This window comes from Zootoca vivipara, chromosome 6 (assembly GCF_963506605.1).
Source record: "Zootoca vivipara chromosome 6, rZooViv1.1, whole genome shotgun sequence".
In the NCBI taxonomy this organism is placed as follows: Eukaryota; Metazoa; Chordata; class Lepidosauria; order Squamata; family Lacertidae; genus Zootoca; species Zootoca vivipara.
The window spans coordinates 94,065,662-94,091,226 of record NC_083281.1 but is presented as its reverse complement, the minus strand read 5'-3'; the positions used below and the strand labels follow the sequence as shown (position 1 = coordinate 94,091,226).

The window sequence follows — 25,565 nt, the reverse complement described above, 5'->3', positions numbered from 1 at the left end:
GTCAAAAGAACCAATATGGGGGGTAATTGGCCCACATATAGAACTTTATTGGAAGAAAAAGAGGGAACATTAAAACTAAAAGAATACGCTGAAATAAAACACCTTATGACCACCTGGTTGCAGTATTTTGAAATAAATCAGAGATTGCAAATTGATAAAAAATTAGGTTTCGATAGGGAAATGTCAAAATTGGAGGAGGTTTTATTAGTAAATAAGAGCAAATATATAAAAAATCTATATCAGATAATTCTAAAATGGAGGACAGAAGAAGAGTTGACGAAGGAAGTCATGGTTAAGTGGGGTCAGGACCTGGGGAAACCTATCCCAGTGGAGAAGTGGGAAAATTTATGGAAAAAAGATCTAGAATTTACACCCAACTATGATTTAAAGGAAAACATCTTGAAGATGCAGAATAGATGGTACCTGACCCCACTCAAAATGTCTAAAATCTATCCAGGAACCAGCAATTTATGCTGGAGGTGCAAAAAGGAGGTTGGTTCTTTTATCCACATATGGTGGAATTGTAGCATAATTAGAGAATTTTGGGAAATGCTATATAATGAATTAAAGAAAATACTAAAATACTCTTTCAAGAAAAATCCGGAAATGTTCCTTCTAGGAATGATATCTGAGGACATCCAACCCAAGGACAGGTGTGTAGTCAGCTATGCGGTAGCAGCTGCTAGGTTACTAGTCGCAAAAAACTGGAAAACCTCGGTAAACCCAAGCAAAGATGAATGGCAGGTAAAACTATTTAATTATTATAATTTAGCGAAAAATTACGAAGAAATCAGAGGAATGAATTCAGAGGAGACCATAAAAATTTGGAAACCATTTATCAATTACATTAAGAGCAAATTGGAAAACCCAAATGTAATCTCAGATGTTTAACGATTTTGTCAAGAATATTTGATCTAGAGAATATGCAATTACATGTATTTTTCTTTGACTTTCTTTTCTTTTCTTTAATAGTTAAATGAATTAAGGTATGTAAATAATATATGGAACACAAAGATTAAGCCCAAAACAGGATGGAAAGTGCGGGGGGGGGCGGGGAATGGGGAGGAGTGGGAGGGAGGGAGGGGGTAAAATAAAGACGACACTCCAATAATTTTTTGTTCATTGGTTTTATTGATTTGTACCAGAATTTGAGTTGATTGTATTTGATTTGTTTTTTGTGATATTAATAAAGATTTATTATTTTTAAAAAAACAAAACAAAAAAAACAAGGACCTGATTACCTCTCTTGGACAAGAACAACGGTTCATAAATCCAGCTATCAGCACCCCCCAGCAAAGCCATCTCAGGAATCTCCAGAGTGCCTTGCTGCATCACTGGTGTGACTGCTACTAGGACAGCCTGGGCAAGGAGGGGTGGGGGAAGCTCCTACAAAGCAGTGTTTGTCAAATTTGGGTTGCCAGCTGTTATTGCACTAAAACTCCCATCATCCTTAGCTAGCAGGACCAGTGGTCAGGGATGGTGGGGGTCTGAGAAACACTGTTCTATAGCCACTTTTCACAAGCTGTTCCCCTTCATGTGAGTCCCAGCTTGAGGGCAGATTCACACCATGCATTTGAAGCACACCCAACACACATTTAAAGCACATGGCACCCCTCAAAGAATTCTGGGAGCTGTAGTTCCCCATTGCAACTCCCAGTATTCTTAACAAACTACAGTTCTCAGGATTCTTTGGGATGTAGAGTAATGTGTTTAAAATATATGTCAGGTGTACTTTGAATGCATGGTGTGGATCTGCCCTGACAATCACATCCTTCTCGCTCAGTTCTGCCGTGACTAGATGTAATACAAAAGGAGATGGCAAAGGAAGATGAGAGGGATGGGATAACAGGTGCAGCGAGAAAGGGTGGGCAGATCCTGTGGAAGGAAGGCTGGAGGTGGATATGGGAAAAGGTGGGAGTGGGATGATTATGTAAAAATTAATTTTAATGGTTGGATATGTATGGTTTAAACTGGGTACGATGAATGGAATTCATTAAGTTGTCCTGAGGATTCGGCTTCAGAAGTAGGGGGGATGATTTTAAATATAAAAGGAAAAAATAAAAATAAGATAGATCATTTATGATTTAAAATATATTGCATTCCTGATAAAAAAAGTAAGTTAAGAGAAGAAGTATGATATATAATTATGATGAATTAGAATTGAATTAAGGTGAGGATTTGGAATGAATAGAAATTGAATAAATACATATATAATCATATGTATAAGGTAGTAAAATTGGGAATATGTAAATGGATATATGATGTATGAAAATAATTGTGAAAACTGCTGTAAGGATAATTAATAGGGAACCCAGAAGGGGAGGGAATGGGGGAAGTCTAAAGATTTATGGTAATGGTTAGAATCAAGAGATTTTTCTTTTTTGTGTGTATTTTTCTTTTTTCTTTTTCTTTTTAAATTTTTCATTTTTGTTTTTTTTAATGCTATTTCTTTTTTCTTGTTATTATTGGAAAATGAATAAAAATTACTTTTAAAAAAATAATAAACTGTTTTCAGAATGAGAAGTTTCTGCTCAAAAATTGCATAGCTTCTCTGTGGCTGAATCATTTCTCTGCCCAGAGCCCCTTCCAGTCTCACCTGGTTCACTTAAGCACAACCCACTTAAAGTGAAAGGCTTCTCACAATGAGCAGGACCTGAGTAATTTTACAACAGAGCCCAAAGGAAAAACTCAGCCATTGTTTGCTCTGGAAGAGGGGGCTCTCTGTGTCTCAGCTTGGAAGAAAGTGACTGATGCATGCTTGTTAAGAGAGGAGGTCCTTGGGATCAGGACCCATGTTGGGGTGGTTGGGGTGGGGACATATGAAGATGTATTTGTGCTGAAAAGGTCTCAAAGCTATATATACATATACATATACATATACATATACATATTTGTATAGTTTACTGGCCATCCATACCTACCCCTTTGCCCTTCCTCAATGACAGTTGGTGTGGCTGCAGAGTATAACAACACTTTGCATTTTTATGTATATGGAAAGAAATACACTACATCATTTTTAAAAACCTGTTAAAACAATACTCAATATCAATACAATAAAAATTGTGAAAACATACACACACCTAAGCCCCGAACATAACAGGAGGTGCTTCCAGATGGGGTCTTAAGATTGGGTCATTGAGATATGGCAAATTGGGATGTTGACAACAGTTACTAGAAAGGGAATGTTCAGATTAAATGGCAGGGGGCGGAGGACACAGGCTGGCATTTTGATGCGAACAGTGTTGTGTGGACTCTGCAAATTAATAAACAATACAAATAATAAAATGCTTGCCTGAAGAGCACCCATTCCACAATAAACACCATAGCTGCTAAGTTTTCCCTTTTCTCGAGAGGAAGCCTATTTAGCATAAGGGAAAATCCCTTAAAAAAAGGGATAACTTGGCAGCTATGATAAACACCCATCTGGGACCACCCAAGGTCTTTGCCCCTACCACATTTTCAGATGCCTGGAAAGAGAATCTGAAGAGTCATTAGGAACTGAAGATGTTCAGCACCTTCCAGGACAGAGCCCAAAGATGGTGGGAAGGAGGAGAAAGAAAACCTGTAGGTGGGGGAAAGAGATCAAAGGGTGCTTTCATCTGACTTTCTCTCTCCCATTTAACAATTGAAAGATTGGCTCCGGCATCCAGCTGTGGTCTAAGTCCTGCCTTAGGCACTTAACCATGACAAGCCAAAGGCAACAGGAAATGGAAAGGGCTGTCCTGCCAGACTCAGAGTTAATTTCAAGTGTCTCTCTGCCCCAGTGGAGATTGCTTTAGAAGCCTAGATCAAAAGGGGTTTTGAAGTAGCAGAGAGCATTTTGAAGGCACGAAAGTGACTTTGAGGCTAAAGGAAGGGTGCCCAAAGAAACAACGGGATGGCTCAGAGAAGTGTGTGGTGAAAGGTAAGAGAGGCTGCTCCTACTGTATTAAATTGTTACTTATCTCACCTTTTCCTCCAAGGAGCTCAAGGTATCATTACTGATTCTCCCCATCCTCAATCCCCCCAACAGCCCTGTGCAGGAGGTAAGGCTGAGAAGCAGCAAATGGTCTCCAAGGTCCCACCCATTGAGCTTCATGGCAGAGTGAAGCGAAGCCTGATGTCTCCCAGGTCCTAGCCCAACACAACTACACCACACTGGCAAGTGTTTGGAAAATCCTTAATCACCCAGTATATCTGGACGCGGGTGGCGCTGTGGGTTAAACCACTGAGCCTAGGGCTTGCCGATCAGAAGGTCGGCGGTTCAAATCCCCGCGACGGGGTGAGCTCCCATTTCTTGGTCCCAGCTCCTGCCAACCTCACAGTTCGAAAGCACGTCAAAGTGCAAGTAGATAAATAGGTACTGCTCTAGCGGGAAGGTAAATGGCGTTTCCGTGTGCTGCTCTGGTTCGCCAGAACTGGCTTTGTCATGCTGGCCACATGACCTGGAAGCTGTACACAGGCTCCCTTGGCCAGTAAAGCGAGATGAGCGCCACAATCCCAGAGTCGGTCTTGATTGGACCTAATGGTCAGGGGTCCCTTTACCTCTACTATATCTGGCATTAAACAGACTCACTGTTACTGACAAAGGACAAGCAAGAGCGGGTGGACAGGGTCTAGAGTGATGTGCTGCCCACCCTTCTTTTTCTCATTCAAAAGCTGCCACCTGGTGACAGGTCCACCTCACAGTCTGTAGGATAAGCCCCCTCATATAACTAACTAACTTAAGTATTTAGCACATGAGAGGGTTAAGCTGTCTGGACAGGCTTAGCTGTGTCACTTCCCTCTACTTTGGGAGGAAATGGGTAATCAAGCTTATTATTCTAACTCCAGTTAACCTGAGAAACTCAGCATGTGAAGAGGTTTGAGCTGGTTGCTTCAGCTCAACCACAGGGCTCTCACCAGCTACTCAAGTTCCTATACCAATATTCTAAGAACTTTAACTAAGCTAAGTTTAACTAAGCTAAGTTTTATTGCCTGTGCAACTTTTCTGACAGATGTATGGGAAAGCCCATGAATCTGACCTTTAGAGAGTTTGTAAGTAAACTATTTTTAACTTCCCAAATGTGTGGTCTTTTTCTACGCTTGGGGAAGAGGGAAACTTTGTAAAGAAACTTTTAAAGGGGAAATTTTGGAACTCACTTGGAAGGGCACATTTAAAGGTCTAACAGCCTATATTTCCACATTTTACTTTGCTGCATATTTTGTGACTTTATATTTGTGCTGGGGTTCTCTCACCAAAGAGTACAGTGGAACCTCAGTTTTCAAACGTAATCCATTCCAGAAGACTGTTCAACTTATGAAACGTTCAAAAACCAAGGATCAATGGGCAGTTGGCAAAATCCATTGGAAAAATGGAAAAACATGCAGCAGAAGCCATTTGACTTCCGAGGCGCATTCGAAAACTCCAGGTTTTCGGTGTTTGGGTTCCGAATCGTTCGGCTTCTGATACGCTTGAAAACCAAGATTCCAATGTACTTGGATCTTGGCATCCAAGAATTAATTTGCAAAAAATTATGCAAAGTTTTATCATTCTATAAGCCTCTGGATGCATGTTCATTTCAATAATGAAAGACTCAGTATAGAAAACAAATCGGTCAATGGTAGCAATAAGTTTCTTTCCTTTGCGGATAACCTGTGGCCATCCAGGTGCTGTGCTGGCTGCACAATGGGATTTGGAATTGTTATAAATTCATATTGGGGGGGGAGGGGTTGCAGGACACCATTATTAATGAACAGAGAGGGGTGACAGCTGCAATACCCAGAATCCTGTTCAATGCCATCTTCCCCTGCCTGAAGGAAGGCTTAAGGATCTGCATATGCACAACAGTTAGCATAAACTCACACATTTCCCCTCTCCACCTCCCCTCCGCCCAGAACAAAACAATGTTTCCAGAAGAAGGAGGGAGAAACCGCCCAAATCCAAAGTGACACTTTTCTACTCAAGTTAATAATACAGCCTATTATATGTTCTCTTACCATGAAATCTCTATCCGCTGCCTCTGTATTAGAATTGCTGTTTTATATCTTAGAACTGTATATGTCAGGACTGCTACCTTTTAATTAGAAATCCCTGTATTAGGTATGTTTTCCAGGTATATTTTCTGTATGAACCCTGTATGATCCCAACCCACCTGAACCTTGCCCTACTACCACCCTATACCCATTCAAGGACACACGGACAATAGAGGGATTAGCTGGAACAACTTTATTCAAATAAATTGCCATCCTCAACGTAGCCCACCCTTCCATGGCCTGGAGGAAAACACCTGCCGGGCGGACTTCCACCCCACGGAAATCGCCAGGAACTGCCCCACCTCTGCACCCATCTCGACTGATTGCCCTTCCTGCCAAACAACAGGGAGCACCATCAGCGACAGGAGAAGAGCAATTGACATCTCTCCATCTGAAAGGAAAAGTCATCTCCGCACCCAGCTAATCCGATCCCCCACCCGTCGCCCTTGTCTCCCCCTCCCTCCCAGTCCAGAGATTTCCACGCAGGGACAGGAGGGCATAAAAAGGGACTTTACCATTTCCCGGGGTTCCTTCCTTTTCCAGAGGCAGGGACCCTACAGCTGTAGTTTCTGCATTTCTGCAATAAAGGGATCAGTTTGTTTTTCCTGACAGCATCGTGTGGTCTCTGTCATTTTCCCGGCGGAGCTGAACTTAGTGCAAATTTTGGAGCTTCCAACCCGCGTCTGTCCTTCTTAAAAGGCAACGCATTTTGGGGTACATTTTTCATAACAATATGGCGAGCCAGGCAGGAGACTCCGTTTAGCCGTACTCTTGGGGCGCCGTGGTTGGGGAGCCCAAGCGCACCCAGCCATTTGCAGGGGGGATCCCCTTCCCCGACTGTCCCTGGAGTTCTGGCCTAACTGGGATCCTTAGCGGGACCACACAGGAAAAACAAACAGGATCCAGACGGCCGTGGGGGTTGATTTTGCAAGATTTTCTTCTCCTGTTGTCGCGAGGTGACCAAGCTTCAGGAAAAGAAGGCAGCGCGCTGCGACGTGAGTATCAATAGGGAAATTGGCTTTTCGGGGTGGGAATTGTCACAGCAATCAAACTCTTTCCTATTTTTCATAGCCAAAAAACCCAAAGCCCGTCGGAGTCAGCCCAGGCTGGAAGGTTTTGCGGCTGCCCTTTTCCTCCCCAAGGCTTGTTGTCCGTCGGAGTTTGCCCAGATAGCGAGCCTTGGGTGACTTTACCTTCTCTCGCCTGCTAACTATCCCGGGTGAAGACGCCCCCCTGCCATGGCGACCTTTGTTAGGTATGACCCATGACCAGAGATTGCAAGTGCGCCCGTTCCCTTTTCCTACTTTGCATTCCTCAGGTCCGATCTGGCATTGCGTAGGCAAGCGTTCAGTAGGATCTGAGTCTAGAGAGCAATAGGCAGGGAGATGGCTGTGGCACTATTAAATTGTGGGTGGGAATAGGAGTCCTCCTCGGAGTGTGTCCACTTTCCTAGAACGTTTTCCTAAGGAGACTTTCCAAACCCCATTTTCCCTTAGAGAGCCCTTTAGCAAACCTTCCCAAACCCACTTTCCTATCGGAGTCGGTCCACTTTCCTATCGGAGTCAGTCCACTTTCCTTAGACGTGCCCCAGGTTCCCCAGGAATCCCCAGAAACCCCGAGAGACCCCCCCAGCCCCTTCGGAGACTGTCCAGGGCAAAAATGGGTGCACCCCTGTCCAAGAGACAACTCTGCAGGCTTCAGGGGAGAAATAAGCCCAACGAGAGCTTACTTCCCGTCTGAACTCTGATAGACCAATTGTATTTAAGAAATGTTTCAGGGTCTAAAACAAAAGAAAAAAACCAAAACAAAATGCAAGCTTGCTTAAATAATTTTTATGTAAGGGCTTGATCAACCCAAAAACATGGCAAATATTAAAAAGAGTGGAAGTAGTGTGTAAAGGTTTGTTTTAAAGAGGCTGTAGAAGACCATTTTTTCTCTCTCCAAAAGTATAAAGAGGTGTGTGTGTGTGTACCTACCCATTTTTCAACAGAAAAGAGGGGCAGGATGAAGGAAAATAAAGAGTTGTAACTTTGAAAATGCTTGCTCAATGCTTTGAAAATATTTCGAAACTTGAAAATGTTCACTTCATAAACTCCAGCTATAAGTGGATAAGAGATGTACTCAATGTTTAGAAATGTTATGGGGTTGTGTTTAAATTGGCCACAACATCCATAGACTGCCTTCTTAAGTGTGCATAGTTAAAACTGCCAACTTGTTTTAAATTTCTAGTATAAAGAAACAATGTTGAACCGATCAATCTTAAACATGATAAATATGAGAATGAGGTGTGCAAATGTTGTTATTGAGAGAGGCTACAAAGGGGAGTCTTTCTCCAAGTGACTAGAGGAATATTGACTAAAGGAAAATTGAACAGCTATTCCTATAAAGGTGATTTGTTTGTCAAAAGTAGAGCTTCCATAGCCAGGAATTGTCTATCTGAGTTATTGTCGGGCTCCTGATATCAGTCTCTTAAGGAAAAAAACTCATCTGCTAAAGGGTTCTGTATAAAGTTGGTATTTTCATTCAAATCTTGTGAATCCTGTATCTTAGAGGGTTAGACTAAATGACCTCAGGGTCCCTTCTAACCCCCATTTTAGAGCTATGTGAAAGGCAATGTGTCTGATGTGGTGATGGGTTGAAATTCAGCCCAGCTCTGCTTTCTGGCAAGGAAAGATTATTGGTTTTCAGAGTTGGAACAAGAGTGTCATTGTTGTTTTTATGGAGTGATTATATAAGTTTTTATCACTTTGTCTATTAAGGTTTAAAGTTTAAGCACATATGAAAGTCTTGAACATTTCCCAATCTTTATCCAATCTTAAGGTTTGCTAAAGGCTTCTATATAACGTTGGTACTTTTAATCTTCCCCTTCCTTATTTTTCCCTTAGTACACACGTGTGCTTCCGTGATAGGGCATAGCCCGTGTTTCCTTCCCAGTCAGGCATCTGTACTCAAATGTATGTGTATCCTAAGGGCGGTGATAGTGTTGAGATCCCCATATTTCAGAAGGGGTGGACTAGATTACTCAAGCACTGAAAAGTGACTTTAAACTCTGGTGGCTTAGTGAAATGGCCTGAATTCAGTCAAGCTTTACTCTTTGGTGGAGAAGGATGGAAAGATAGATTTTTAAGGTTTGGCATGAAGAGTTTGAGGTGCCACTTAGAAAGAGGTAGAGATGGTATATCATGCATTGAAAATGAATGTCTGGTGTTTTTCCCCCCACCATATTGTCAGCTATTTTTTAACTGCAAAACTCCAGCCAACAGTTCAAGCACATACAAATTCATAATCAAGCAGAATGAGCCATGACCATCCCTGTACATAAAGGCCAGAAGAATTAGTCTGGAAGATGGTGAGGCTGAGATGAGTGAGAATGTTGAATATCATTAAGTCTGCTCTGGCCATATTACCCATAGATAAGGGGGCAGGGAATTTAGTCTGCCATGGCTGAAATTATTTAAAACAAACAAACATTTGCAATTTATGAATTCTGACCGGTCATTTACCCATACATAAGGGGGCGGGTCATTGTTCCGCTAATGACTAGAGGGAAAGCACACTAATAATAATAATCCACATTTGTGAAATATTCTTGAATACAAGTCTGCACCCCAAATACCTGTAGATAAAGGGGGCAAATCTAGATTTATTTTGCCTGGGGTATGAGATGTTTATATAGTACAGTAAACATGGCTAATTAGTGCCATGACTTCATTAAGGAGTTTAATTTGACCAAACTTTTCTTGCAGCTTTCTGGTGAAAATATTGCGTTGTCTGGATATTGAAGTTTTATATATTTAAGGTTTAAGATTTATAAGCCTGCTTCCTAAGCAGCAAGGAACAGGAAGTAAGAGGTGTCAGAAATATCTCAGGACACAAAAGCTATAGAAATGGATTTAAACTGACCAAAATAATTTAATTTGACCACTTTTTGTTGCTGGTTTGGTGGAAGGGTAAATTGTTGGGTTTCTGTGTAAAATCTAACCTATTCACCCTTCCCTTCCTCTATTCAAATGGTAATTTAGCCAACACCAGCAACACTTTCAAGTGGTACAATGGATTTCTGAATCATGAACTTTGTACATGCACAGAGGCTATGCCAGCTTGAAGAGAAAAATAGAGAGAAAAAGGAGGTTAAAAACAAAACAAAACAAAAACAGCAACCAAATGCTGAAGGGCCTGTGCCATGCAGGGGAAAATTTGTTTAAATTTCCTTATGTGTCTTTGACTCCAGGGGGTCACTTGAGAAAACAAAAGGGTCAAGTGTTGGACCATCATTCCAAATCTAATATGCAAAATTCTTTCCAGAGGTAAATATCTCAGCACTCCCACTTTGAGTTCATCGCTTGAGTACTTTCATCGCTTGAGTACTTTTTGTTGTTGTTTGTTTCCCCTTTCAACAGGATACTGATTGTGATTTTAGTCAAGGGCTTAGAAAAAAACTCCAGACTATGCAAACCAAGGGTCTGCTCCCCCTGTTGTTGTTGTTGTTTAGTCGTTTAGTCGTGTCCGACTCTTCGTGACCCCATGGACCATAGCACGCCAGGCACTCCTGTCTTGCACTGCCTCCCGCAGTTTGGTCAAACTCATGTTCGTAGCTTCGAGAACACTGTCCAACCATCTTGTCCTCTGTCGTCCCCTTCTCCTAGTGCCCTCAATCTTTCCCAACATCAGGGTCTTTTCCAAGGATTCTTCTCTTCCCCTTTCCAATGGGTATTCAGGAAGCACCTTCAGATACTTATCTCACATTTGCATTTCACCCCAAGCATTAACTCCTGCATAACGTCCCCCCTTGCAAAGTTCCAACCTAACATGCAAAAATTATTCTCACAGCTTTCCCAGGAAGAACATTTCTAAAGGATATGTGAAGGACTAAACCCCAGTAACAAGTGTCTATTCTTTTCTCCCACAGCAAAAAAAAGGGGGGGGGAGTGAAGAGATAAAGACAGTAATTTCTTTCCTTACAGTCTGCAAAACAAGCTTAAATCCCTACTGTATTAGTTTACTTCCCGCTATAGTTTTATATATTTCCTTTACTTTGACGCTTCTCTTTAGGTTACAAATAATCTGCTTTCATTTATTAAATCAGTTTTTCCATTATGTCTATGAAATTAATCTAACCATACTTGCACAACTTTAGATTGCTACTCTTTATTTTCATTTGAGATGCTCATTATTAGAAATTGTGTGTTTTAGCATTTATTTATTTATTTTGGTTCCTCATATGTCAGTGTTTTGTTTTGTTATATTTTGGGGCATGTCCATCAGTCCATCACGTGGAATGAGGTCTTTCATTCACTGCATCTCCAAAACTTATTACTGATGTTTATTCAGGTACCATCTGTGTTTTTCCCCATAGAGTTCTCTTTTATCAGATAGCACATGATGACTTTTAAGGTTTTTTCCCATTATTTTACCATTCACCTTCAAATCTTTAGGTTACAGTCCAATATTAACCTGTATGGTCTTTATAATGTCTTCATATTATTTGATAATAATTCTTTTTTTTAATCTGAGATTTTTGTGTCAAGTCCATCTGAAAAAAAAATGTTGTTTGAGTGGTAATCTAAATATTATTTTGTTCTTATTTTTGCATTATTTTGCATTTCTACTTTTTATTTCTGTACATGTGAATGTAACATCTAAGTCATTCTTTCAGTAGTAGTAGTAGTAGTAGTAATAATAATAATAATAATAATAATAATAATAATAATAAACCCCTAGGTAAAGGAAAACAGACTTAGCAGCTAACAACAGTAGTAATTATATAGAAAAAATACTTAATGCATCAAGATTTTATTGTTTGCAGCTTCCCAAGAAAACTCCAGGAGATGTTTTTTCCCCTTTTTCCCTCTTCTTCCCTTTGGCCTTTGCCCTTTCCTTCTTCTAACTGTGCCCTTAAGTACCCCAAACACTGCCCCTTACAGCATACTCCTTCTACAGATGTTACTACAGATCAATGATGGAAAAAACCTTGAACCCAAATCCTCCGGACCACAAGACTTTTACCTGCAACAACAGACACCAGAGTTTTCAAACTGGCCACAACAATCTCATTCCAAAGGGATATGGACTGACAAAAGGGGGGATTGGGAAAATTTACAAAGGGGAGGGAGTTGAATTGTAAGGACATTTTCTTTCCCTTTCTGACCTCAAGCCCATGTGCCCAATGGTTAAGGATGTGAGAAAAAGCAAGAACTGCCTCAAAACCACGATTTACCAATTTGTAGGTTTTGTGTATTATGTGTTATTATGTAGGGGGGTGGAGGGCTGACAAAGGGGGGAAGGTGAATTGCAAGGACATATACTCTCTTTTGACTTCAAGACTCTGTGCCCTGTTAAGAGTTGGCCTCAAGATATGCAACTGATATATAATTACGTGATATTATGCAGAAACATTGACCTATGCCTGACAAGTATATGTTATTTCCACAAAGGGGGGCATTTTTGTGTTTTCTAATAGATCAGGCTATTGCATAGTCCATTATTGAGATTTAGATCAATTTATGACCACATTTCCTTATCTCACCTGGCACTTTGTAGTGTGCCAGCCTTCTTTTTACCAAGAAGCAGTTCCAGGATCCATGAAAACAGCAGATACAAGAAGGTGTATATGCCTTGATTTACCAGGAATGATTCCTTATAGAATTAAATTGACCAATTTGGACATGTGCCCTTTTCAGCATGGTTTTTATGGGGCTGTATAAATTATAATTGGGTCAATTCTAATTGAGCAAGCGGACTTCCACCCCACGGAAATCGCCAGGAACTGCCCCACCTCTGCACCCATCTCGACTGATTGCCCTTCCTGCCAAACAACAGGGAGCACCATCAGCGACAGGAGAAGAGCAATTGACATCTCTCCATCTGAAAGGAAAAGTCATCTCCGCACCCAGCTAATCCGATCCCCCACCCGTCGCCCTTGTCTCCCCCTCCCTCCCAGTCCAGAGATTTCCACGCAGGGACAGGAGGGCATAAAAAGGGACTTTACCATTTCCCGGGGTTCCTTCCTTTTCCAGAGGCAGGGACCCTACAGCTGTAGTTTCTGCATTTCTGCAATAAAGGGATCAGTTTGTTTTTCCTGACAGCATCGTGTGGTCTCTGTCATTTTCCCGGCGGAGCTGAACTTAGTGCAAATTTTGGAGCTTCCGACCAGCGTCTGTCCTTCTTAAAAGGCAACGCATTTTGGGGTACATTTTTGGTCTGCTGTTCCAACGCTGTTGAAGGCCTCTCCTGTTAGCCCTTCATAGGGTTACTTCTATTGAACATGGACTTGAAACAGAGATCCCTTCGGTCCAAGCCTTCCTTCAAATGTATGACTGCCCTTCATAAAGCAGCTTACATGGCGCTCCCATGCTGCTTCCTCCTTCTAGTGCAGGGAGCAAGGAACTGGTGTCAGGGGTTTTAAGGTTCCTGCTTCACGCTTTGCATGCCCAACACCCATATATTCCACCGCGGGCTGTGAGTAAATGCCACTCCTTGGGCCTCTGGGTTCAGTGAGCTGGATTTGGCATAGTGCCCTCCAGTTGCTGATCCCCACCACAGAAGCTAATCAGAAATTTATTATGGGGGTCTTCTCTGCTGCTGCTGTTCTGCATTTTAATCAGTGTTTTTAATTTACTCATGTCTTTAAACTTTTATTATATTAATGCTCATGAGGTCATGCAGATTGATTATTTTCTGCTGTGACCTTTCTTTCCGTTAGCTGCCTTGAGTGTTGTTGTTTTATATGAAGGTGAGGTACCGGTAGAAATGGCACAAATGGATGCAGACTATCCAACATTTCTCCAATGAAAATAGGGACATCCCATTCCATAAAGATAATTTTACTATGTATACCCCACACATCTTACTGAGTTGCCCCAGACACCCTAAGCCGCTTCCAACATATGTAAAAATGTAATAAAACATTAAACATAAAAAAACCTTCCCTATATAGGATTGCCTTCAGACAACTCAGGGGTTGGATAACTCCATACCCTCCAATATTTCCCCATTGAAAAGCGGGATATCCTAAGGAAAAGTGGGACATTCCAGGATCAAATCGGAAACCGGGACGGCTTCTCTAAAACAGGGACGTCCCTGGAAAACAGGGATACTTGGAGGGTCTGATTGATGCAATCATAAGAATGAACCAGAGGGCTTCCACTGATTTGGGGGGAACGTGAAGTTATTTGGACTGTCAGATTCAAACTATGTGTGATTAATATTTCTTCTTAATTAACCTCTCACAAGCGCTTACCATTCCCAATTTTGTATGCCAAGATATAAATAATATACAAGAAGAGGAAGGAGATAACCCCAGGTCAGAAAAGAAATATTGGCTGCATAAACTGGAGGTCAGCTGAACTCAAGTCTCAGGGGCTGTTAGCAGCAGGGCTGTTTTTGTCAAGGCCAGAGAGAAAACAAAATCCTCAACTTGTCTCTCCAGCTAATGAGAGCAGTTGCTCAAGACAGACAATGCTGCAGCCAGCAATTTGTCGAGAGACTTAAGAACAGATAAGTGACTGCTTAACCCAGGCAGTTTTGCAATGATTAATCACAAGTCTTATTTAGCACCAGAAATAGTATTAGAGGCAAGACAGAACAAAACAAAGAGGTCCATGCACTTTCTTCCAAGGCTGGGTGTATCTCCTGAACTGGAAGTGGCTATCGTCCCACCCCAGAACAGATTATTTTATTTTAAAATAGCTTCAAGGCCATTCTGTGGACTGCGCTAAACCTGAGAGATGGAGGGACGTCATACTTGACAAATTATTTAAACAGCAAAGGCCCTCAGTCAGTTGTGTGCATTTAACCCCCCCCCCCGTTTGTGAAGTGAGGCAACAGCTTTTTGATGCCATTGTTACAAGAATTTAAGGTCTCAAATATATAAATTAAATGTTCATAAATGAAGTAAACACGTAAGTACGGTATATAAACCACATGTCTGAAATAGTATATAGAACAATTGTGAAGCCATTTTGACTCTCCCGAATTTCTCTACAAGGAGGAAGGAAATAGGAAAGCCTCCCCATTGTCTCTTTGTTGTCTTGAGGGCCTGTCTGTGCATGAATGAGGTGAGCCTGTGACCTGGATTCACAAATAAATATTTACCATCACAAACGATTGGCCAGGATGCCCAGGTAAAAGCAATCAGTGACCATTATCAGGTATCCTGGCAGACAGAATTCGGCTGTAAACTGCTTCTTCTGTGATGTATGTATGATTTGGGGGGGTGGGGTGTCTTGAGCTAAAAGGTAAAGGTAAAGGGACCCCTGACCATTAGGTCCAGTTGTGACCGACTCTGGGGTTGCACGCTCATCTCGCATTTTTGCCCGAGCGAGCCGGCGTACAGCTTCCAGGTCATGTGGCCAGCATGACAAAGCCGCTTCTGGCAAACCAGAGCAGCACATGGAAACGCTGTTTACTTTCCCACTGTAGCGGTTCCCATTTATCTACTTGCATTTTGAGCTGCTTTCGAACTGCTAGGTTGGCAGGAGCTGGGACCAAGCAACGGGAGCTCACCCCGTCACAGGGATTCGAACTGCCGACCTTCTGATCAGCAAGCCCTAGGTTCAGTGGTTTAACCTATATAAGGGCTTGGACATCATTGTTCTGGGTTCAGTCCAGTCAGAAGCGACTATGGGGTGCGGCACTCATCTCAATTCAGGCTAAAGGAGCTGGTATTTGTGCTTTTCAGGTCGCATGGCCGGCATGACTAAACTGGTTCTGGCATAACGGGACACCATGACGGAAACCACCGAACACGGAAACGCCATTTACCTTCCCATCACAGCAGTACCTATTTATCTACTTGCACTGCCGTGCTTTCAAACTGCTACCGGTGTAGGTTGGCAGGAGCTGGGACCTCTGGGAATGGGAGCTCACCCCATCAAACAGCCGAACTTCTGATCAGCAAGCCCAAGAGGCTCAGTGGTTTAGACCACAGTGCTACCCGCTTCCATGTATTAGCCTTATGAGGGAAAGATGTGATCAGGAAGTCTGTGATTCCCTTCTAATGTGACACTCTGACTCTGTGTCCTCTAGCACGCACCAACCTGGTGCCCTCTAGATTTTTTGGGCTACAACTCTCATCATCCCTGACCGTGCTGTTTAGGGCTGATGGGAAGTGTAGACACCATCTTGGAGCGCTGGCGGAGGAAGAGGAGTACAGGGGGAGCGCCTCGCCCCTCCTGCTCTCTGCCCCCCCCCCCAGTGCCGGTGGATGAAGCTCTGCCACTGTCTTGAAGAAAGCTGAATTGTGCAGTTGGGCTGCATTATTAACTAGCTTTGAGCCAGGAGCATAGCTGCCAAGTTCCGGCCTGAGAAATAAGGGACTGGACCGGAAGTAGCAGACCGGAAGTAGCGCTGCCACCATTTTGGGACTGGGCGGAGCATGCTCAGAAGCTACTTTTGATGCTGCACTGCCCTGTTCCAAAATGGCCACCGCACCAGAAATCGCGCTGCAGCCATTTTGGAACTGGGCAAAGCAGCATTAAAAGTCACTTCTGAGCATGCTCCGCCCAGTTCCAAAATGGCCGCCGCACCAGAACAAACTGGGGGGAAACAAAAAAAATCCATTTTTTCGGCTGGGAACAGCTGGAAAAATGGGGGTTTCCCGGAGAATACGGGAGACTTGGCAGCTATGGCCAGGAGTAGTCCATGTGGTGCTCTGCAGATGTACAGTGGTGATGGAGGATGGGAGCCATGGTCCAACAACACCTTGAGAGCACCACGTTGACTCCCCCTGCTCTAGGATGCAATTTCCAGAGGGGCAATTAATCTGTGGCAGTAAGAAATGAGAAAACCATTCCTGCCCTGTGACATCTGAGGCAGGGACAAGGAACGTGTGATCCTCAAGATGTTGTTGAACTCCATCTCCCATAACCACTGACCATATTAGCTGATGGTCCTGGGAGCTGGAGGCCACCACCACCTATTCTAAAGGCCCTGGCCAGACTTAAACTCCCACTAAGACTCTGTTGCTTTTGGCCGAGTTCCACAGGGTGGAGATGAATTATTATAATTGTTCTTTAAATAGCCCTTCATTTCTGCATTTTGTTTCCCTTTGGCCTACTGTTTTATATAAGGAATCACGCCTGACCCCACTGGAGGTCCCAGTTTTGATTTTACGTTAATCAGTTGGAAACTGAGGTAGAATTCTGCCTCAGACCATTCCATGTATTTTAATTTATTTTCCTTATTTGAACAAACCCAGAGGTTTCTTTCCTGTTGTTATCAAATCAGCTTAAATTTTTTAAAAAATATTTCCTTATATGCTCTCTCCCAGTTATCTCTGAAGGGCAGAAGGACTTGCTATATATCAGCAGTTGCAACTTTCCAAATCTGCATTTGCTGAGGTAACACACACATTTTTTTGGGGGGGGGCGGGCTAATGGGGATGAAGGAGAGAAGTGCTTGACAGTCTCCATGTTTGCCAAGTCTCCTGAAAACAACACCAAGGCTGGTTCCCCCCCACCGCCTGCCCACCTAAGCTGGGCTACATACCGTAACCCTGTTTTTGGAGCTCAGCCAAGGAAAACTCTGAAATGCCCGAAAGGGAATGGGGAATGGCAGGAGAGAATCAGAAGTTACTCATCCTTCTTCCACCCACCAAGTCTCCCATTCAATTGCTCCTTCTATGTGTAAGAGAAAAAAATGGGGTTAATTAATCCCCATAAAATTAGTTTGACATCACATGCATTAGCCTTATAAAGAAAAAGTGACGGCCTATAGAATCCATATATGCCCTTGTAACGTGAAGAGCTGTCTTGAGGATTCAGGAACAAAGGTTCCCCAATTTATTAGGCTACCATCCCCTTTTCAGGAAAAAAATTACTCAGTGCCCCATGGAAATCTACCTTCTTTAAGTGAGCAAACAGTGACAAATTTATGTTCTTTTATGTATCTATATTTCTGCCTACCTCCCACAACAGAGTAAAGAAAGATGTTGTCAATAAGACATGTTGAAGCTTGCAATTATAAAAATATTTATTAAAATCAACCAGAGTAACATTCGCATTTACACACAGAAAATTAAGATAACGAAGGATAATATTAAAATAAAAATCATGAATAACATTAAAAATAATCCTAATGAAAATGATGAACTTGGTGTGCTGCTATCAATTTATTAATGTTTGGCTCTATTTTTGTCAGCAGCATTCTTAAATCAGTGTGGTTAGCTATTTACCCAACAGATTGAAAAACCATTCGTACATGTTCCAAACTGGACGTGGAGGTGGACTAGGCCCCGGGACCAAAGTGAAGCCTGCCAGCTCAGCCCAATCCACCCCAGGGGGTGGGGCCAGCACTGCAGCCCACCTGCCATTGGGTGAATAGGCAACCAAGCTGTGATCCACTTCCTGAGGCTGGGTCAAACTGAAAAGGGTTTACCCAAGCCCAGGAATACCCCTCGCGTCCACCGGATTCAGGGGAGGCCTTGTTGCCATCCTGCAACAGCACCCAAACTGGTGGGAAACATCATCCTACAACATTTGAAACATGTACGAATAGTTTTTTCCCTTTTTTCTTTATGCCTCCTCCACCCCACCCCCCTTATTTTTTACTCAACGCCCACCCCCATTGTACCCGAGGCCAATACCACTCCCCTGGATCATTCCAGCGCCCCCGGAAGGTGGTATCACCCACTTAGGCAAACACAGCTCAAGAGAGTGGTGGCTCACCTGTGGCCCCCCAGACACTGGTGAATTACAACTTCTATCACTTCTAATGGCCATGCTTTGATCATTTTCAAATGCTCTATCTTTCCTTGTTAACTGCTGGAGAATTAAAAAATGCTGAAGAGCTTTTAACACCCACAAATTTTCAGTGACCAGGCTCTTCTCTTAATGATGCACTCACCAGACCACACAATGTTGGGGCTCTGTGGGTCTTCAGATACCTTTTCCTGAATTATTCTCAGATGTATTCAGTGAAGGCGGCCTTCTGAAACAGGAATGGCTGGATGTGGGATTTAACTCAAATGTGACCCTGGCTCTATACTGGTGGACAGACTGCTGCCTGTCAGGAAGATATGGTCCGTAGCTAGCAAGCAGGGTCACTGACTTGGACCCCAAGTTATGGGTGCCCAGGGCACATGAAATGACATCATGACGTCACATTGCAATGCGACATGTCACGCGCCCCGCAGCCTCAGAAGCCCTGGAAGTCAGGTTCTGAGGTCTCACAAAGCCTCAGTTGTGACTTCCAGTGCTTCGCAAGGCACCAGAAATTGCATTGGGGGCCTTGTGGTGTGGGTACTGAGCACCCACAACAAAAAAATTGTGGGCGCTCGGTTCCCTAGGGATGGTGCCATAAACCAACACACAAGCGAGCCAAGTGTGAGTAGTTGGGAATGCTTAGTCAAGTTAGGGTGTGTTATAAAATCATATTGGGGGGGGGGGTTGCAGGACACCATTATTAATGAACAGAGAGGGGTGACAGAATTTGACAGCTGCAATACCCAGAATCCTGTTCAATGCCATCTTCCCTGTCTCCCCACCCCTCCCGCTTGGACTCAACCCTGCCTTAAGGAAGGCATATGCACACATTTCCACATATGCACACATTTCCACATGACTAGCAACTTGGGAGCCATAATTCGCTGTCAGTGGTATCTCATTCACAATGGAAGACTCCTCTGAACAAAAGACAGCGATCAACTCTTATAAAAATGTTAATTTCTCTTTGTGTTTAGGAATTCACACCTGGGAGGGGTGATAGGAGGACTAGGAGAGGTGTCAAAAGTGCTCAGATTTCTACCTTGAACCCTCCTTTTTTGTGAGTTATTGATTACATAGCTGTGATGTAGGAATGATGTATTGGGGGCGTTTCTTGGTGATGGGGAAACTGATAAAAGTGGAGGTTCTCTTTTGTTCTGGGTTCCTTCCTTGTTCTCCTGCGTGAGGGGAAGGACCCTGTTGCAACAGCAAATAAAGGCTTTGCTTCTCAAACTTCTCTGGTTGGCCTCTGTTATATATTCTCCGACCGATGGAGAACCCAATAAGGCTCTTGTGTACCCCATAAGGGAATAAGAGCAGATTTTGCTTAGAACAGGTGCAATGGAAATAAAAGCTTATTCTAAATGTTTTATTGAGAAAATATTTTAAAAGATTAACATGGAGGGCTTCCCTGGAAGGAACAAAGAAAAATATAGGGAGCAGTTGAGGGCAAATCATGGTGCAGTTTTGCAGTGGAACGTTGGCTTCTGGGGTAGAGGAGACAGAAGGATTGGGGTTTACAGTCAAACTTAGAAGAACATAGAAAGAGATATTTCAGGAAGAAAAAGGAGAATTGTTACCACTCTTTATGTCCTGCCTGAAACCTAAAGACGGGGCCAGGATCCAGGCGTGCAAAGCTAGATACCCAGCAGGGAGCTCATGAACTTTGCTCAGTGGTAGAACATCTGCCTTGCATTTCTAAGGTTGGAAATGATGAAAACTATTGAAAAACATTTATTTATAAATCATTTACGTTGTTCATCTAAATGGTGTACAACATAACAATAAACAGTATCATTAAAACAAAGACACACCACAGAACTATTTGGGAAACTTTGTAGCGTATCAGCAATACATTTCTTATGCTGTGTTTAAGCCTCAAGCTGAGCTTTCGTTTAGTTTGCTTGCTTTGCTCTGCTGGTTTTAAATCTTCAGTACAGACAACCTGGTTTTTATTCTGAAAACTGTTACAGAAAAGGGGTGGGGGGATGTTTTGTCAGGGCTGTCAGGTAAGAGATGTCCTGTGGGTTCCTGCTGCTGCTGTGATTCCTCTTCTTGCCTTCAGCAAGGGACCCTGAGTCAGGGCAGAGTGCCTTGCAAAGGGGAGATGAGGTGGCACAAAATGAAGGGTGTTTTGAGTGTAATCACAGGCGCTAGTCACAGAGCTGGGTCTTCCCTAGTTCAACTTGGAACATCGGTGCCAATTGTCTCTGAAACCATAAAGCAGCTTTTGCAGTCCTGGTGTCCTCCACATGTTTTGGGCCACCACTCATCAGCTTCAGTTAGCACAGCTGGCCTCCCATAATTCCTAGCCATGCTATCTGAGGCTGATGGGAGTTATCATTCAAAACATCTGGAGCAGGGTTGCCATATTCTGAAGAGCAAAAAAGAGGACATTATGGCAGCCACTCAAAGCAAATAAATGCAATTTGTCTTGAATTTTACCCCTGAAAAAAGGACACATGGCAACCCTAACTGGCACCAGGTTGGAGAAAGTTGCCCTGACAAATCTTTAATTTTCAGAGCTTGCACCAGGGCAGAACTAACTGCATGCATGTTATGAGGGTGGTATCAAACCACCTTGTTCCTCTAAAAGCTCTGCATTTGTCTTTTCCCCAAGAAGCAAATCATTCATGGCTAGGAACTCCCTTGTTCAGGAAAGTCATGCTCCTCAGTCCCGCCATCTGCCTTCATGTCTCCAACGTGCTGGTTCCAGTCTCCTCTCCAAGATCCATGCCTTGAATATACAGATGGCAGAGGGTCAAAATAATATAGTGTCTCTAGTAAAAGTTGTTGTGGTTATGGAGGTAATCCAAAGACGTGAGATGGATACAGAACAGAACTGCGCAGTCTCTTCCATATTCACAATGCAAAACTAGATGGAAGGCATTTTCCTGGAAACAGGGATCATAAACAGTGCCTTGTGTTCCCTCTGACCAACAGCCAGCCGTCTGCTGTGTGGATCCTGATTACAATCCCTCCTCACTCTGCTCCTTTGCCTTTCAGGCTGTGGCCTAGTTCTCACTGAGGGAGCATATCTGTGCCAGCGCTGTATGATTTCACTCTGCAGATGCGGTTCATATAAACAAATGCTCATACAAAATAAAATGCCCCCATATATAGAAAATTAGCATGTCAAGGGAATGGTTAGGCTAAAATTCTCCCTGGCATGCTATGCCGAGGGTGCTCTTCGTGCGGAGAAACAATTGCTCCTTGCAGTGTGAAATATCAACAACTCCTGAAGACTTGGGGCATTTTTGGTCACTGTTTTTGAGTGGGATTCAGACAAATAATGGCAAATTCAGATTGCACAAGTATAGCTGATTGGGAGGCCTCGTTGGGAGGCCTCGTGCAACAAACCAACTTCCCAAGGACCAGTGACAAGAAAACACGCAGGAAAGTGTAGAATAACCCTTGCTTTGATGCAGCAGCAGCATTTAACCTCCCTGCAATCAAATTAGAATGAATTGACTGCCCATTTGCCTTCTCTTCAACTAATTCAAATTGGAATACAGCTAGAACAAATAAGGCCTTGAGAAGAAGATGCTTGGAGCTGATGTGAGCTGATCTGCCAGACATCTGAAAGGCAACAGAAAGGCAACGGCGCATGGCCCTCACTAGCTGGGAACTGACTACTGAGCTCTTTTCTTAAATTCTGAACATGAGAAAGAACTCTTCATCTGATATTTTTGAATCAGAAATATAATTTCTTCTGCTCACCTTCTACCCAAAGCACAACAAACAGGATAATCTGTCTCCAGTGGGAAAGGTTCTGCCCTCTCATCACGCTACAAACAAACGGGATCCAAAAAAACCTCCTTAAACTTATAGAACAAAAGTGGAGAGAAATAGAATCCTTAGAAACCAACAAAACAATGATCAACATCCTATATTCTAAACAATGCTTCTATGAATATGGAGGGGAAAACTCGATTACTACCAACACTCAAAACAAGAATACACTATCACCAAAAAAGATGGCAACATAACATTCTCCCCCAAAGAAATAACTTCAGAATTTGCAGAATTCTACTACAACCTATATTGGGACACAGGTGGCGCTGTGGGTTAAACCACAGAGCCTAGGGCTTGCTGATCAGAAGGTCAGCAGTTCGAATCCCCGCGACGGGGTGAGCTCCCGTTGCTCGGTCCCAGCTCCTGCCAACCTAGCAGTTTGAAAGCCCGTCAAAGTGCAAGTAGATAAATAGGTACTGCTACAGAGGGAAGGTAAAACGGCGTTTCCGTGTGCTGCTCTGGTTCGCCAGAAGTGGCTTTGTCATGCTGGCCACATGACCTGGAAGCTGAACGTTGGCTCCCTCGGCCAATAACGTGAGATGAGCGCTGCAACCCCAGAGTCGGTCACGACTGGACCTAATGGTCAGGGGTCCCTTTACCTTTTTAAGAAGATATTTAGCCCTCAATGCTGCTGATTTTATGAACCAGCCTGAGAAGAATAACAATTCAGAACATTTGGGTTCCCCCAAAGCAAACCAGATCTAGGCTGTTAAAAGATAAAGCACATAATTTAAGAAGACAGCTATTTCCTCTAGAATTTGGTCTATCACACTCAGGCTTCTTAAGATGAATTGCATTTCATTTTAATTGTATTGCAATGAGCAGGTCACATCTCTGTGTTTACCCCAATTGCAACGAACCTTAAAAGTTAATTGAGTTTTCATTACCATCCTTCCCTGGATCAATATTGGTGTCCTGGTCGGCTGCCATTTGACAGAGGGAGAATATTAACCGCCCTGGTAACCAGTGTGATTGGCAAGTGGGAAAAGGAGGTCTGTCACCTTTCAGCCTCATTCCCAGACGTGTTGCCAGGAGGAGGTCCACGTCTCCTGAAGCGCAGGACCCAGCTGTCTCCATCAACCCACAGTTTAATAACTCCTAAGCACTGTTCTCCAGAACTGCTTTCATGTGCATGGAGCTCAAGACGCATAAAGCAACTGCAGACAGCTGAGCTGTGGTTAGAACACAAGGACCATCTGCCAGCCTCTGCTTGTGTTTGTCATGGTCTGACTGGAAGGCAAACAGCAGCTGTTTCTTTATCGGTTCCAGGACAAGGAGATCACATTGTTGTATTTTATATTTTTATTGCACACAGATTTGGAAGCTTCTTGTTGTGAAGCCTTTTACAAATCTGAAAAATTAGTATTAATTAAACAAACAAACAAACAAACAAACAAACAAACAGTTTTTTAAAAAAAATCCCACCTTTCTCCCAAGTTGGGATTCGAGGCAGCAGCCCAGTGACCAGCATAATCTGCACCTTAGTTTTCAAAGGCCTATCCGAGCAGAAAAATAGCAGACTCTTCAATATCTGGGAGAGCTCCAAGGGGAAGCAAATGTTGATCCATCAAAGTCCAAAACTGGGGAATTCAAAGAGGAAGCTCTCCATCATGGAGCCATGCACTGTGGTGGTGTTGAACGGCCTCGGACTGTGCCCTTTGCCTTCTGCAACACAGACCTCTAGGCTCTAGGAGAGTGGGCAGCCTTGGGTGGTGGGCCATGCAATTCTGCTGCCTAGAGTTTTGAAATCTGGTAAATGCCTCCTCCTCCTCCTCCTCCTCCTCCTCCTCCTCCTCCTCCTCCTCCTCCTCCTCAGAGAGGCCCCCCCAAAATTCACCTGATGACTCTAGGCCTGGCCAGTTCTGGGGCTGTGAGTATTCCTGGGCCTAGATCAGCCACTCACAGAGGGTGAGTGACAACACCCAAAGGTGGCGCACCATTTTACAGTAACTGCTCTTCAACATCCTTCCACCACCAACATTCCTTCCTAACTGCCATTCTTCCACAACATGCTCCTAAGAATTAAAAACCTCACGAGTCCCCCTCCCCTTTTTCCTACCTAATATGCTGCATGCTGGGACTTGTCAAATATATAGAAATGCATGAGCAGGATGCCACCCTGAGGTCCTGATGGCCAAGGCAAGGGGAGTATACGAAGCAGGGTAATTCAACTTCCAGGCAGTAGCAGAAAGAGGGAGTAAGGGAGAGCAGTATTGCCTAAGTGAGAGAAAATGTGGGAAATTACCTTCCAAGATAACGATTTTTTGTTTTCTTCAGACATCGATGACACTACTCCAGTTACACCCCGGGAGCTATTACTGTACAGTACTGGTGAATCAGAGCCTGCAGGAAGAGAGACCTCAGAAGGGGCCTCTTTAAGAACTGGCCCCAGGGGAAGACTTTTGGGTATCTCTGAATAAACATGGGGGTGCTCAGGGGCCCAACCTGGGACAATTCATTGCTGGGTCCCAGTTCCAGCAAGCGGAGTGAGTCACTGAACTGTTGGCCCAGACCTTTTGCACCGCTCACTTTGACGCAGGTGGAGCTATAGCATCGCTTGAGGGTGTAGCTGCCAGTTGACTTACACTGAATGCTCTTAATGGATAGTGATTGTTTTTAAAGAGGAAGCAAAGGTGAAAAGAGTCACATGTGCCTCCCTGTTGACACTGGAAAGTTCAGAGCTGTCTTTGTACTCTGAGCTTTCATTAGCTTTTTCTTGTCTCCAGGCAACTCAGCCTGGGAGCTGCTTTTCTGAAACAGAGCATCAGAGCCTGGCTGCTGGATCAGGCCTGAAAAGACAGAGATGTTATGTGGCCTAAGTTCTCAGGTCTGACAGGTGGGGGAGACAACCTGCCCTGGGTGCGGTTTCTCTCCCCTGGAAGGAGCAAGTCTATTGATTAGGGATGCTCCTGGATTCCCCAGGAGGCTCAGGTTAGGAGTGCCTTTTCCCACCTCTGGCTGCTTCACCAGCTACAGCTCCCTTCGGACAGAAATTATTTGGCCCCTTTACTCAATGCTCTGGTAGCTTCCAGAGTGGATCATTGCAATGTGCTGTACATGGGGCTCTGGGCCGTT

At 43.5% G+C, this 25,565-nt stretch overlaps 1 protein-coding gene across 1 annotated transcript in view; it reads right to left on the bottom strand.

Moving 5' to 3' along the window:
- The window catches only part of GPAT2 (glycerol-3-phosphate acyltransferase 2, mitochondrial), a 141,211-nt gene extending 117,035 nt beyond the window's left edge, over positions 1 to 24,176 (bottom strand). Inside the window, exon 1 of the mRNA XM_060276410.1 lies at positions 23,492 to 24,176. The gene's annotated coding sequence lies outside the window, so the exon portion shown is untranslated. The remainder of the gene's footprint in view (positions 1 to 23,491) is intronic.
- Positions 24,177 to 25,565: the final 1,389 nt, after the last annotated feature.